Source organism: Lissotriton vulgaris, unplaced genomic scaffold (assembly GCF_964263255.1).
Source record: "Lissotriton vulgaris unplaced genomic scaffold, aLisVul1.2 SCAFFOLD_1181, whole genome shotgun sequence".
NCBI classification, from domain to species: domain Eukaryota; kingdom Metazoa; phylum Chordata; class Amphibia; order Caudata; family Salamandridae; genus Lissotriton; species Lissotriton vulgaris.
The window spans coordinates 583,944-599,396 of record NW_028243976.1 but is presented as its reverse complement, the minus strand read 5'-3'; the positions used below and the strand labels follow the sequence as shown (position 1 = coordinate 599,396).

At 46.4% G+C, this 15,453-nt stretch overlaps 1 long non-coding RNA gene across 1 annotated transcript in view; it reads right to left on the bottom strand.

The window, feature by feature from the left end:
* Window positions 1-3,189, bottom strand: part of LOC147668190 (uncharacterized) — a 120,402-nt gene extending 117,213 nt beyond the window's left edge. The window contains exon 1 of the long non-coding RNA XR_015304148.1: window positions 2,985-3,189. This is a non-coding gene — a long non-coding RNA (uncharacterized LOC147668190). The remainder of the gene's footprint in view (window positions 1-2,984) is intronic.
* Between the last annotated feature and the right edge of the window lie 12,264 nt (window positions 3,190-15,453).

The window sequence follows — 15,453 nt, the reverse complement described above, 5'->3', positions numbered from 1 at the left end:
CCAAATTTCGAACACTAGTGGAACAATACAATAAATAGGGTTTGGGTAAGGGGAAGGACTAATTCGAGCTGGACAGTTTAAAACAAATAGCAAATTAAAGCAAGCAAATGTGAGTTACAAACCATAAAGGCAATGATAAACAAAGGTCGGATTGAATTCCCAGGGAAGCAATTGGCAAACCAGACAGCTGCATTGTCTGGCAGGCCTCGATCTAAAAAAGCATGTTGGCGGTACACCTACATGGGTGGAAGACATCAAAGGCGGCTTCCTGTACGCCTCTCACAATATAGAACTTCATGCTGAGATCTGGATTACAGAGAATACGTAAAACACTGTCCTGTCTAACGAAAATAGCTCCCAACCCCATTTTCAAATACCGAAAAAGAACCCGGCAAACATGTGAAAAGGTCAATACCGTTACTAGGCCACAACAGTCTGGCACAGCGATCCCCCCACCCCCGCATTGCGCATCGCCAGACTGGGGTGCCAACTTCTGAGGAACTACTGGGTCTGTCAACAGAGAAAAGAATACATAAGTCAGCCAGCATCAAAGTTTTATTCAAATAGAAGAACAAATATTAGAGCTGGCACTAATACATTTGCCAGCAATTACTCGTAATGATCTCTGCAAATAGAAAAGCTCAGGCTGCCAAAGACAACACTGCAGACACCAGGAATCGCCAACATGGAGGTGGGAGAGTAAAATATCCAAGGCCGATACAGAAATGTGGACTCACTAGGAAGCACAGTGCCCAAAGGCGAAAGCACTGACATACAAAGCTGTACAAAATCACCTAACAACTACAACCGTCACAGAAGGCTGTGCCAATCCCAGATGTTAGAGTTTCACAGAGAGTGCTAGGCACCAGTATTTTGGAACGTAAGGGGGAATGCAAATACTAGGTATCAAAATTATACATACAAATGACGCAAGAACCAGAAATCAGAAGGTCTTGCAAATACAAGATTTGCGACAGTTGCAGATCTGACTGTTTACAGCACCAGCAATTGGAATTCAGATCTTTAGGATCAGCTAATATAACACAAACCAAAGAGGTGAGCATGTGCAAGATCGGAGAACGAGTACATCATCAACATCAAAGCCAATCTGTGTGGCATTGCTGCCACCTCTCTTGCTTTTTTTTCCTGAGTATTTATACAGCGCGAACTTGACCCGAAGGTATCCGGTATCAGAGCGCTTTACAAGAGCACCAGTTGGGTTACATAAGGACACATTCATTTTTGTTAGGCAAAGGGAGATTAAGTGATTTGCCCAGAATCACAGGATGTTGAGCGTCATTGACGAGACTCGAACCCAGTTACCCAGATGAGATCCACCACCCTAGCCGTTAGGCCACATCCTTGTGTTGTCAGGGTTTTACAAGCGTTATTGCTGTGGAAGCTGAGGTGCCCTCATCAAACTAAAAGCACTTTTTTTTTGCTAAAAGCAAAAGTTATTTTTGTTCTCAAGAAGCACACATTGCCATAGTAGTCTCTGGCACTTTGGAAACTACACTGTATGTGTACGTGCTCTATGTGACAGGCAGAAGAGCAACGCCCATAGGGCTCAAAAAGCTTCAGTCCCTACCCCAATAACCCCATACCCCAACCCCCCCCCCTCCCCCTCTTGTCATCGTGTGTGTCAGCCCGGGATGAGACAGCTTCCCAGACACACACACACCGTTTTTGAGCTGCTGTAGGCTGGCTGGTCGGGCTTTCGTCTTATTGCAGCCGCACCCGAGTACTTCACCGGTCTTTAGAGGACGATTTACTTGTCGAACGAGGCTTTCTTGTTTTTTCACCCCTTCTTAGAGCCCCTGCATCTCGCTGGAAGAATTGCCCCACCCCCCTGAAAGCTCCACAAAGCAAGGACACGGGTAATCATATACCTGGCAACCAAGAACCACTGAATGTGTTGAGTGAGCCGCGAAACGTTTGAAACTACCTGGAGGAAGGAGCGCCGGATTTGCCCTTCTTCAGGGTTGAACCCTTTTTGATGGTTCAGCAACAGCTATTACTTTTTGGATAATTCTCGTTTTTGTGCCTCCAAATTTACCATGGTGCTGTTCTTACCTGTTACAGTTATATGTGTCTCCATATAAAGAACAGTTTATTACTTCTGTTCAGAAGACTGAATGTGGAGAGCCTAAACTCAGAGTTTAGTTTATTACTTCTGTTCAAAAGACTGAATGTGGAGAGCCTAAACTCGATGGGATACATTTAGTGTGATCTGTTGGGCAGAGAGGGAAGTTCGATATTCACCCGTGAGCAGAGGTTATGCCTGGATGGCTGCTGGTTGGAAGCACAAGATGCTGCTACATGTTCACAAGTAGGAAGGGTGAAAAGCTGGGAGTCTCTCGTGGGCAGTGTGGCAAGATGCACGTACTCGAGAGGGCAGCAAGCGAAGTGGGCAGTGTGAGAAATCAGGCACACAACCATGAGCAGTCTGAAGCTGGATGCGCACTGGTGGGCAGTGCAAGAAACTCGACCCTCACTGGTGAGAAGTGTGAAGATTCAGTAATGCTCATGCATGGACAGTAGCAAACGCTTAATCCGAGGGCCCACCGTGAGAACCGGATGAGCAGAAGAGGGTCGCGTGAGAAACTCCTCCGTGATTTCAATGTGGCACCTTTCACCAACACCAAACCCTAAATCCACCCATTTGTCTGGACACTTCTCTGTATGGAAGGCGCGCTACAGACTAAAATGACAGGTGATTGAGTAATCAACACAGGCACAGAAAGCACGACATAAAAACAGGGATGCAGAGCTGCCTAACGCGGAGCCAGAAGAGGGAAACAAGACTGAGCAGGCAAGTGAACGTGTTCTCTGCCTGGCATGAGCTGTGTGCCAATGCCCACGGGCACGGGATATGAAACACCGTGCAGTAAAACTCAAGGTATCTCCAGGCAAAACATGGACGATTGTCCACCGAACACCCCCTCATAGTAAAGCCAGCAGGGCATGCACCCACCCCAACCTACCCGATCCTGTATAGGGTCCTCTGGAAGGAGCGACTTCAGGACCTGGAGTTCACGCCGCACGGCAGGCCTGCCCTCTCACCTCCCTGCTCACGTCTGCAAGAGCGAGAATGGCAGGCGGCCCCGGGTCTCTCCAAACAGGTCAGGCGTGTTTGCGTTAGCACCGTCAGCGACGTCTCAGCCTCCACGGGCTGTCAGGGATCAGGAAGCAGGTAAAAGGGGACGAGGAGGGGCAGCCGGGCGCACCTTCCTGGAGATCTGGCTGCAAAAATACTACAAGTACCTGGTGATTGTTTGCTGAGGCCTCAGTGTTGATAAGTACCGGATCTCATGCCAAGTCCAACAGTGGCGTCAGTGCCAGCGCGCAATGCTAGAGCAGTGTGCCAGGCAACAGCGCGCACAGCTGCCCCGCGTTCACACCGTCACTCCTAAAACAAGCATTGGCATAGCCAATAGGTCTCGCCTATACAAGAGCTATTGGCTTTGGCAATGTGCTTTTGCCATGCTGTACAAAAGTGTGGCTGCAGTTCAGCATGACGTTTGTGGCGTGGAGTGTCCTAGAGTAGGGTGGTGAGAGTAGAGTGTCGTAGACTGGATTTGTTGGACTAGAGATTGTTTTAAAGTGGAGTGGCAGCGGGGGGGGAGGGGGGGGGGGTTAGAATGTTGTAGAGGGGGCAGAGTTGAGTGACCGATTCATAGAGTGCAGTGTCAGAGTAGAGTGGATTGAGGTAGCGGGTGGATTGACTGGAATGAATTTGATTGGATTGGGTTAGAGTGGACTAGAATGAGTGGGGTGGATTGGAGTGGGTGGACTGGATGGGGTGGATTGAAATGGGGCAAGGTGGATTGGAGTAGGGCAGATTGGGATGAGATGGAATGGAGTGGGCAAAATGTCTTGGGTAGGAGTGGGCAGACTTTTTTGGACTGGAGCTGGGCGGATTGGAGTGGGCAGACTGTTTTGGAGTGGGGCGGATTATAGTGAGGCAGATTGGTGTAGACTGGAGTGGGGCAGATCGGAGTGGGGGGAACTGGAGATTGGTAAAGGGAAGGGTTGGAGTGTAGTGGACAGAATAGATTGGGGTGAATGGTTTTTGATTGGTCTAGGGTGCATTGGCTTGAGTAGGGCAGTCTTGATTGAGTGGGGTGGCTTGGGCTGTACTGCAGGAATGTTTGTTAAAGCATCATTTAAGAAATGACACAAAAAAGAAACAAAGTTGCTTTGTACAAAATAATATTTTTGAGAACAGTAATTTCTTATTGCTGAAATTTGGCAAGAAAGCTATTTCATCACTAATCCCACCACACGAAGGTGTTCAATACAGATATTAGAGTGGCTGGTGAGGCGTGCAAAGCAATATGCTCGTTTTAAGTAGAATTTTAAATTAATTAACAATGTCACTAAGGCCGGGATGCTGCAAGGAAGGTAGCATAGGCTTCTGCTGGGCAGGAGAACTTTCTGTCTGCCTCCCTTGGCACTCTACCCTACCCTCTCTCCGGCTTGTTTAGTTCAGGTCAGTCAGTCCCCAAACACCTGCTCTCACAGCCTCCATCAGGATTTGGAAGACTATTAGCTGCGTGTGCATAAGGATAAATAAAAAAGGTAAACATTTGCGTATCCTCCTGGCAGCAGGAGGCTGTAACAGCCTCTCCTTATGATAATTATGTGTTTCCACCTTCACACCCTTCACCCAGCTAGGGGTTGTAATGTACATCATCTTGCTGTCAAAAAAATAAAATATTTCCTTGGGGGTAGGCATCAGGAGCGTAAACTAAGGTTTTTAAGGCGTATATAATTTGTCAGTCAGTTCTTCGGGCTGGTTTTGCAGGATTTGGTGGCGCATCATGAAAATGGTTTATATCGGTGTATACTGCGCAGTCTTTTCCTCAAGTCACACACCTCTTTATATCACATAAACTAACAGGCATATGTGTAGGACGCACACTCACCCGAGGGGTCTCTTTGCACTGTTTGCATATAACAGATATTTCGCTTTTCCTGACACATTGGTTCTCATGTTATCGACCTCAGAAGGATAAAAGGCCGAGTGGCCCATTGGAATTTAAGCACAACAATAAGGAATAGCCAGGGAGTCACTTTTTGACACTAGCAAGACTCATCAGTCCCAAGACTTTAATAACTGCATTTTACAAAAGTTAAGAAGGATTCTGTTGAAATTAATTATTGCTCTTTGACTCATTTCCTGCTGGCATTCTAGAGTGATGCCCATGTCAGGCCCTATATCCTCCCATCACACACTCTGGATTATGGACATTGCTTACAGCAGCCCTCCTGGACCTTTGCAAGTTATTTGTTTCAATGCAAGCTATTCCTTGCTCAATCGCCTTACTCCATTCATGCTGAAGTATTGCATTCCTTGTACCACCCCCTTTCTGCAGCATGCAGTAGTGCCTGAACAAGGCACTTACCACATTCATGCTGGAGTATTGCTGTTCCATTTTCCTCTGCTTAAGGTATTCATGCTCCAGCACGGATATTCCTTGCAACCCATACTCCTTAACGATGTCATGCTGTACAACAGTGGCTAAGCAAGGAGACAGAGGATGGTTGAGAATAAATATAGACTCAGTCAGTTCTATATTGCTGTAGACATGCCCATTCGGACAGAGGTCTTCAAAGTTTATACTTGAGTAAGGATTTGTAACACAAAATAAAACCTTCAACAATTCACGTGCGTGGGGCACAAGCCTGTACCCAACCACAACAATACATAGACACAGACAACACATAAAAGGGCTTGCAAGGCAAGAGCAGCAGTCTCTGTAGAATTCCAGTCATACTGAGAGATTTTTGTAAGTACCATTACATAGCATTGCATAGAGGTTCATTACACAAGTATATGGTACTCAAAAAGTCGACGGCGTTTTGGACCCCCTACTAAATGATGGGGTCCATCATCAGGACAAAACAATAATTGCCTTTAAATATAAGCCTCTTTTGCCAAAGAACGTATTGGTGAGAAGCTCACAAGCGAGCTTGAGAGGAATTCAATTCAGCAGGGCCAGGATCTTGGAATGATTGTACCAAGGACTTGGGTAGCGAGAGAAAGTAAATTATCTTGTGGTCTCGGACCCAGGGACGGAGCACGCGAAGTGCCTAGCTTCCGTTTGTGACCGCAATCCGGATACTACCGGCAGCGCCAAGTCGCGCTGGGGTCATGGAGCCAGGGGTGGCCGGGTCAGTCGGCTGTAATGAAAGAGCCAGGAAATTCATTACAGCCGACTGACCCGGCCACCCCTGGCTCCATGACCCCAGCGCGACTCGGCGCTGCCGGTAGTATCCGGATTGCGGTCACAAACGGAAGCTAGGCACTTCGCGTGCTCCGCCCCTGGGTCCGAGACCACAAGATAATTTACTTTCTCTCGCTACCCAAGTCCTTGGTACAATCATTCCAAGATCCTGGTCCTGCTGAATCGAATTCCTCTCAAGCTCGCTTGTGAGCTTCTCACCAATACGTTCTTTGGCAAAAGAGGCTTATATTTAAAGGCAATTATTGTTTTGTCCTGATGATGGACCCCATCATTTAGTAGGGGGTCCGAAACGCCGTTGACTTTTTGAGTACCATATACTTGTGTAATGAACCTCTATGCAATGCTATGTAATGGTACTTACAAAAATTTCTCTGTATGACTGGAATTCTACAGAGACTGCTGCTCTTGCCTTGCAAGCCCTTTTATGTGTTGTCTGTGTCTATGTATTGTTGTGGTTGGGTACAGGCTTGTGCCCCACGCACGTGAATTGTTGAAGGTGTTATTTTGTGTTACAAATCCTTACTCAAGTATAAACTTTGAAGACCTCTGTCCGGCTGGGCATGTCTTCAGCAATATAGAACTGACTGAGTCTATATTTATTCTCAACCATCCTCTGTCTCCTTGCTTGGGACCATTGTTGTGTTTGTATAATAAGCTCCCCGAGGTCCCTCGCTGATACTATTGGGGCCCCTTGTTGTTTGAAATAGTACAACAGTGGCTAGCGTTCTCCAGCCTCTCAATGCAGCCATGTTGGAGTGCTACTGTTCTCTTGTCAGTACTTTCCATGCCATCTTGTACTTATTGTGAGAATTACTATTCCTAGCTGAGGCGAGCTATAGTACTGACAGGAGTTTCTAAATTCCCCTTCTGCATTCATGCCACAGAAACGTCATCCATGTGCCATCTCTTTACTGTAGGAGTGCTACAGTACAGGTATTCCTGGCAGAGTTCATGCTGCTGGCAGTATTTGAGTCAAGATCGATAAAGGTAGTGTAGAAGCTCACATCCTATTAAACCGTAAACCATTACATATTACTAACTTGCTTAACTTGCTTAGAGAAGCAGTAATGAAGCGTGGCTCCTTGGGGGTGCCTAGCACCAAGCCCACTGTATCATCACATTATTCTTCACTGGCTTAATCTATAACATGCAGTGTTCCTTAAGGATCATCCCAGGCTTTGCTGGTATCTAATGTTTATACTCAAGTCTTCACGTTAAGTCATTCTTTTTATGACGTAAGCAGAGGACACCCTTCTGACGATGAAACTCCAGGGCACAAAGGTGTTTTTTCAATACCTTTGCACTGCATCTCAAGCACATTGTTTACTAGATGCCAAAAAACATCTCTAAATCAGAACGAAGGTGAATTCTCTTTAACCTTAACCATAAATTTGACTTGGACTTTGAGGAGGAATTGTGCTGGATCACGTAAAACATGTCCTCTTCATTGCCCTCTATTGTGGTTTATGCCTTCATGTAGTTTCCATTAAGAAGCAGTACACATTAACACCCATCAGCGATATCTTAAACTCTATTAAGGGTGCTAACATCATCACCACATTAGATTTATCTGGAGCCTACAATGTGCTTCTTATTTAAAAAAGGAAACGCATGAAAGATTGCTTTCAGGGCTTAATTTGGGCAGTACTAGCAGGGTGTTATGCTTTTTGGACATTGCAAGACACCTGCTGTGTTTCAAAGATACATTAACCATGTGTTTGGGGAAATACTCAGTTTGCAGTATTTCAATCAATCAATCAATCACTGTATTTCTAAAGCGCAATACATACCTGCGAGGGTCTCTAGGCGGCGGGGGGGGGGGGGGAGAGGGGGCTGCTACTGATCTAAGAGCCAGGTCTTGAGAAGTCTTCTGAAGGCCAGCAGGTCCTGGGTCTGTCGTAGACTGGTAGGGATAGCGTTCCAGGTCTTGGCGGCGAGGTAAGGGAAGGATCTGCCGCCGGAGGCGGTTTTCCGGATACGAGGAACTGAGGCGAGGGAGAGGCTGGCAGAGCGGAGGCTGCGGGTGGGGGTGTGGAAGCTGAGTCGGTCGTTGAGGTATGTAGGTCCGGTGTTGTGTAGCGCTTTGTGTGCGTGGATGAGGAGTTTGAAGGTGATCCTCTGGTTGACGGGGAGCCAGTGTAGGCCTCTCAGATGGGGTGTGATGTGGCTGCGTCGGGGTACGTCGAGGATTAGTCGTGCAGGGGCGTTCTGGATTCGTTCTAGTCGTCTCAGGAGCTTGGTTGTTGTTCCTGAGTAGAGGGCGTTCCCGTAGTCGAGTCTGCTGGTGACGAGGGCCTGGGTGACTGTTTTTCTCGTGTCGGGGGGATCCATTTGAAGATCCTGCGGAGCATTCGGAGGGTGTTGAAGCAGGACGCGGAGACGGCGTTGACTTCTTTGGTCATGGAGAGGGCGGAGTCGAGGATGACCCCCAGGTTGCGTGCGTGGTCGGTAGGATCCTAGTGCCTAGTGAGGTGGGCCACCAGGAGTCGTCCCAGGCTGATGGGCTGGGTCCGAGGATGAGGACCTCCGTCTTGTCGGAATTCAGCTTCAGTCTGCTGTCCTTTATCCAGTCGGCGACGGCCTTCATTCATCTGTGGAGATTGGCTTTGGCGGTGTGGGGGTCTTCGGTGAGGGAGATAATCAGCTGGGTGTCGTCGATGTAGGAGATGATGTTGAGGCTATGCTGTCGTGCAACATGGGTGAGCGGTGCCATGTAGATATTGAACAGTGTCGGGCTGAGGGAGGATCCCTGAGGGACGCCGCAGATCTCTGTGGTTTTTGATCGGAAGGGTGGGAGGCGGACGCTCTGGGTTCTGCCGGAGAGGAAGGATGTGGTCCAGGCCATGGCCTACTCTTGGATTCCGGCGTCATGGAGGCGTGTTGATAAGGTGCGGTGGCAAACCGTGTCGAAGGCTGCTGATAGGTCCAGGAGGATGAGGGCGGCTGTTTCTCCCTTGTCCATCAGGATCCTGATGTTGTGGTTGGTGGCGATGAGGAAGGTCTCGGTGCTGTGGTTGCTGCGAAAACCAGATTGGGAAGGGTCCAGGATGTTGTTGTCTTCGAGGTAGCGAGTTAGCTGTTTGTTGACAATCTTCTCTGTCACTTTTGCCGGGAACGGGAGCAGGGAGATGGGCCGAAAGTTCTTGAGGTCCTTGGGGTCCGCCTTGGGTTTCTTCAGTAGGGCGTTGATCTCTGCGTTTTTCCAGCTTTCCGGGAAGGTTGCTGTCTCGAAGGAGATGTTGATTGTTTTCCGGAGGTGGGGCGTGATGGTTGTGCTGGCTTTGTTGAAAACGTGGTGAGGGCAGGGATCGGATGGGGCTCCGGAGTGGATGGAGTTCATGGATTTGATGGTGTCTTCGTCGCTGATGGTGGACCATGCGGTCAGGCGGCTGAAGCGGGTGGTGGTCAAGGGGGTGGTGGTCTCAGTGGTGGTTACGGGGGTGTCGGAGTTGAAGCCGTCGTGGATGTCTGTGATCTTGCGGTGAAAGAACGTGGCCAGGGAGTTGCACAGGTCTTGTGATGGTGGAACGTCGTTGGTGTTGGAGCTGGGGTTGGAGAGTTCTTTCACGATGCTGAAGAGCTCTTGATGTTGTGTGCGTTGTTGTCTAGGCGGTCCTTTTTAACCCAACAATATTCCTCTTGGTAATTTTTTTGCCCCAAGAAGGCGGCCCACGTTAGGAACATATAAAGGAGATCTTAAGATGTCTCTGACAGAGCAAGTTATCTGTGAAACTCGAAAATGTGACCGGAGGCTAGGATTATGCTTTCTTCATACACATTTATTTCCAACAGCAGGCATAAAACGAAACCCAAACACAGTTTCCCACTAACCTGTGAGAAAATGCAGCAGTTCAAGGTCTAGAAACACCTGTGGGGTCATCTGCATCAGTCCCCTCGTCTGACTGGAAAGGGACCACCGGTGGTGCATATTTGGGGGTGACAATGTCCCCGAAGCACCTCACTGCTGGCTCTCTAGGAAGTCCAGCTGAGTTGGAGTCACGCCAGAAAAGCCTCCTCAAACCTGTCAAAGCTGTCTGCAGCATTGGCTTGCTCCCATTTTCGTTCAGCTTTCGACTTGGCAAGTTTATGTCCCTGTGGCCTCTTGGGGTTCAAAGGTTCCCAGAGGAACCCAGAGCTGCACCCCAGTAGAGTTGTTCAGTGTGGCAAGATGCTAACAATGGTAGTTGCTTCCCAAAAGCCAATAGGGTTTCGTTCACTGCCTTCCTTACCGAAGCATCTACTGAAAAACCCCTGCTCTCAAGGAGTGGCATCTTCCATATCCTCCTCTGGGAATATTGAGTCAATGCTTCTCTGTACGTGGAGTAGAAAATGATTTCTTCTTTAAAGGACTTTGGTAAAATAACTCTGTGTTCTCATGTTTGGCTGGTGTGGTTACAATCACCTCACAGAACTGAAACAGGGATCCCACTGCCTGTGCTATATTCTCAATCTATGTTAGAATATGTACCTTGAACAGGAGGAATTTGGGGTATAGAGGCAGTGGTCAGATGAGTTGCCGTCTTTTTTTACAGTGTCAGATTCAAAGGCAATATGTGCATAGCACCTGGCAGCTTTCAAAATTCCCTCTTCTCCGGGTGCACGTGGGACCAACAGGCGCCACACCTGGAAAAGTGAGCACACTGCACTTATAGGACGGTCAAGATAGGCACTGGATCGCCTGTAACATAGCCCTTTCGGCCACCAGCTGAAAGAACCTGGTTAGCACACAGAACATGATGCTGGTAAAATGGATACAAAGCTAAATATGAACAAGGTACAACGGTATCCTAGAGACACTGGGGTAAACATTCCTGCAGCTCCAATCCAATCCAAGTGCGCCTGAAATGGCATATATTGCAGGCTCGTGGTTCCTGTGCCCCTAATATACTAAACCTCCACACCTCACAGTGTCATTAGCCCCTTGCCATGTCCAAAACTGTAGATCCCAAGCTGGTGCCGCCATTCTCCACTCTGTATTTCAGGTAGGGGTTGCATCTGTGTAGGTGGAGTGTCTTGGGCCACATGGTAAATAAGGCTGTCAGCAGAAACATCTGAAACAGATGTGTGAGAGAGCTCAAACATCCAGGACAGAGGCATTATTTGTGTGGCAAAAATCGAGATGGCATCCTTTAATCTAACACACAAAAAGCTGGGCAGTTTGGTGAAACTGCTCCTATTGGAATAGGACCAAAAAAGATGATTTGTATATGGCTGGGAGGGTGCGTGGTGAGAAACAGAACAATAGGTTGGAATGCTACTGGGAGCGATTGTCAAGTATTTCTCCCACCAGCTTTTGTGTTTGATGTAACGCCCTTAGTGGCTACAGTTAATAGGCTCATAAGTTGGTCCTGTGCCCACTGTGTCGCTGCAACCAGGCTGCACCAGACTGAAGAGGCTCATATAGGCCGATATTGTTCAGGTTCAAGATGACCTGGCTTGGCAGTTGCGGCTGGACTGTTCCTTATGGAGCAGGTTCAAGGCTGATTTGCATATGTTGGGTCTAGTCTGGGGTAGTAAAGTGGGCAAAAAAAAATTTACTGGAAGGTGCCCTGGAGTAATTTCCAGTGGCTGAAATTAATTGAAGCATTCCATCCATCACTTTCATGTATTCCTCTATGTCCCTCCAAGTCAGGCCACCAGTGACACAGTGTCTTCGCTTCCTACCTTAAATTTCAATCTGAACTTGAGAGATTGCAGCGAGCATCTGCTGGTGCGCCTGTATTTTAATTTTCTTGACTCGGACCATTGCTCGGCTACAACAGGGGGCTGCAGGGCATTTAAAACAAAAAAGGTATGGAAACCGTGAATCTGAGTGTAATGGGAGCGAGGTTAGAGTGTGAGGGAGAAGGTTTAGAGACGTGGCTGAAAAGAACAAATTATTCTGTTAACTATTTTGCTAGCCTTTCATCTTCAGGGAACTGCCTATAAAGTATAACGTACAAAACTTAAATAAAAAATGTATGCAGGTTAAACTAGTGGGTTGGAAATGCACTCTTAACATTATGAAAGGGTTAATGTGACTGCAGATGTCTGTGCGTGTGAAAGTAGAGTATTAGAACTGAATCCTGGTTGGTGTTGTGAGTAATAGGGATATGTATTTGCAGTGCTGAGAGGTCCATGCCAGCAACATAAGGCATCGTGAATAAGTTAATTTAAAATTGTATTAAATTATAAGACTGGGGGAAAATGTGTAAAACGATTTAGCATGTAATAAAAGCTAGTGCTTTCAAAATATACACTTTTTTGTAACAAACTGTACCTAATGCAAATTTATTTATTTATTTTAGAGACTTTTTAAGCGCACAAATACCCATGGGTGTCTTGGCGCTGTGAATCATGCTATCAGGGAAAATAATAGTTATTGATTAAAGAGCCATGTTTTTATATGCTTCCTGAATGTAAGCAAGGATGTGATTGTCTTGATTTGGGGTGGAAGGCTATTCCAAAGCTTAATCGTGGAAACTGAGAAAGATCTGTCACCCGATGTGACTTTTTTTGTTCGCGGTACCTTCAGGAGGCTTGCTGTAGATGAGCGTAAGGTTCTTGCAGGGGTATAGGGACATAGTGATTGTTTTAAGAATGCTGGTCCCGAGGCATGTATTGCTTCAAAGGCGATACATAGTGCTTTAAATTTTGCTCTATTTCTTACAGGAAGCCAGTGTAGTTGTCGAATGACGTTGGAGAAAGGTTTACATTTAGGAGTCCCTGTGAACAGTATAGCTGCCTCATTTTGTACTAGCTGCAACTTGTTTAGTACTCTTTCCTGAGAATTAATAAAAAGCCTGTTACAATAGTCAATACGAGACATGTCTAGTGAACGGACAAGCGTCTTTGCCGCAGCAGTAGGAAGATAAGGGTGGAGTTTCTTTATCATTCTAATGATATAGAAAGAAGATCAAAGAAGACAAATCTTTTTAATAATTTTACATTGAAAGGATGAACTCCAGAACTTAGCTAGTAAAACCTTTATGTTACCTCTCAAAAATAGCACATTTTGATCAACATCAATCCCAAACCGGATATGCCTAAAAACACAATTTGCGTGTCTCAAACATGGAAAATGAAGTGCTATGCTTCACGATAACCAGGACTTTGGTTCAGCTCAACATAAACTACTGGTTCTCTGTTTCAGTGAGGGTAGTTCTTGTGTGTCTTTTTGGAGAAAATTGTCAGTTTGTTTCTTATATTAAAATTACAGCATAATAAATGTAAAAAGTGTGTTGGGGAGGCAAGAGGCATCCTTCATTTGTGTTGATCCTTTTAATCTATTGTTACACACCATGTAAGAGAGATCTTGTATTGAAAAGTAGCTAAAAGCCCACAAAAAAATGCCGCTTGTGCTTTTAAATGGTCACTGAACTCCTCAGCCACTTGAAACAATCCATTATCACAGAATGCATAATGGAGGACTTGCTCCAGATCAGACAAGCAGACAAGTGAACAGTGATGTTTGAATACTCACAAGTGGTGGTGGTGGTGCCTTGCTGGGTAATCCACGGTGACAGAAGTCCAGAGATCCCTACAAATGTCCTCTGGCACCGAAGAGCGCGATCTGGGATGCGTTGGCCTGTGCAATGTACACTATGGCCACACTATGAAAAAAGTCTGTGCCCTCCCATGTCCCTTTTCTGCTACTCTAATTACTCTTTAATTGCCTTTTCCAACGATGCCCTGTCCTTATATGTCCTAGTAATTTGCCTTTTACAACGAAGTCCTGCCCTTAACTGTCCTCGTAATTCCAGTCTTGACCAACCTCCCAGTCCTAATGCAAATATCCACGCTCAGTTATTAGCTCTATAACCAGGAATCTACATTTCCGTCTCCGCCAATATGTGTTAATTCTTAACTACGAGTTATCACCCCGGCTTTTTGTCACTCCCCTTCGCGACAGAAATAGCACCCGCTACTTATTATTCCAGTTTTTCTATTTTTCTCCCTGCCTACCATACTAACATCTCTATCCTCTTGCCACCCAGCTATTAACGCCCGCCATTATCTTCTATTAACGCCTCCGTCTCCCATGACCCTCCTTGCATCTAACGTATCTCCAGATGTTTACAGCCACTCTCCTATGAGTCAATAACCCTCTATATTTTTTCTTGCTAATAATCTACCACCAATAAATCCCTTTTTCACTCGTTTCTCCTTATCCCTCTGCCCCTCCGCTGGCACTTCAAACTTCTCTTTCCTCTTACAGATGCTTTATTAATGCTTCGCCTGTTCGTAAATTCCACCTTTCAGTGCTGACGCCCTTAAGTTGGTCCTCCTCTTCTTTAACTGGGGATAACCGTTCTCGTTACTTATCAATGCCCCTCCTTTGGTCCTCTCCCTGAATGTTAACGTCCCTTCAGTCTTGTGGCCCCGCCCTCCCCTCCCTAAAGCCTACTTAGATGATCCCGCTTCTGTGCCTCGGCGCGTGCTCAAATCCCCCGTAGCGGCGCGCGTTCCAGCCAGTGAGGTCACAATGCTCCTGCCACGCGCTGTCGTGCTGCCACAGAGACGTCACAGGACCGAAACGCCCGTCTGAAAGTAAACGAAGGACTACGGTACCGAAGGGCTCGTCTGAAGGTAAACGAAGGACTAAACTGTGACAGAATTTCGTAAATGACAACGAAACAGAAGAAGGACAACAGCCCAGCTTGAGCTGCGAAGAAACGTTTCAGCCATATTGGAAATTAAATCTAAAATGTATTTAAATCTACACTTCATAGCAAACAACCACAACATTGAATAAAATAAGTGTCCTAGAAGAAAAAAGATAGTTTTTAAATATATTTAGTAAATATAGCAGTCTACTAATTTCGATTAGAGTTTGAATATCGATATGTATTTACAAACCAAAAGCAAAACATCATATTTAAATTAAGTCAAATGAGCAAAAAGTGAGGGTATAAGCTGTTCTTTGCAACAACAAAAAAGGTTATTCGAAGACAGACACCGGCGTTACGGCACTCAAACTGTTGTAGGTTCCGATGCAGCTGCTTGATCAAATTTCCAAAAAATCGTGAGCTCGGTTAAGGCTACCTCGTTTCTGTACAATTGCGCAGCTGGAAGAAAAGCCATCGAGCACGCAAGGGAAGAGATTTGTACATAGGCTTCCCCTTTCTTTGACTTTTATGGACGTCATGTTATGATGTATCTCTTTTTTTCAACACTTAACATGTCCGTAGCTGCCATGGGTTCTGATTGCTATGTGTAACAT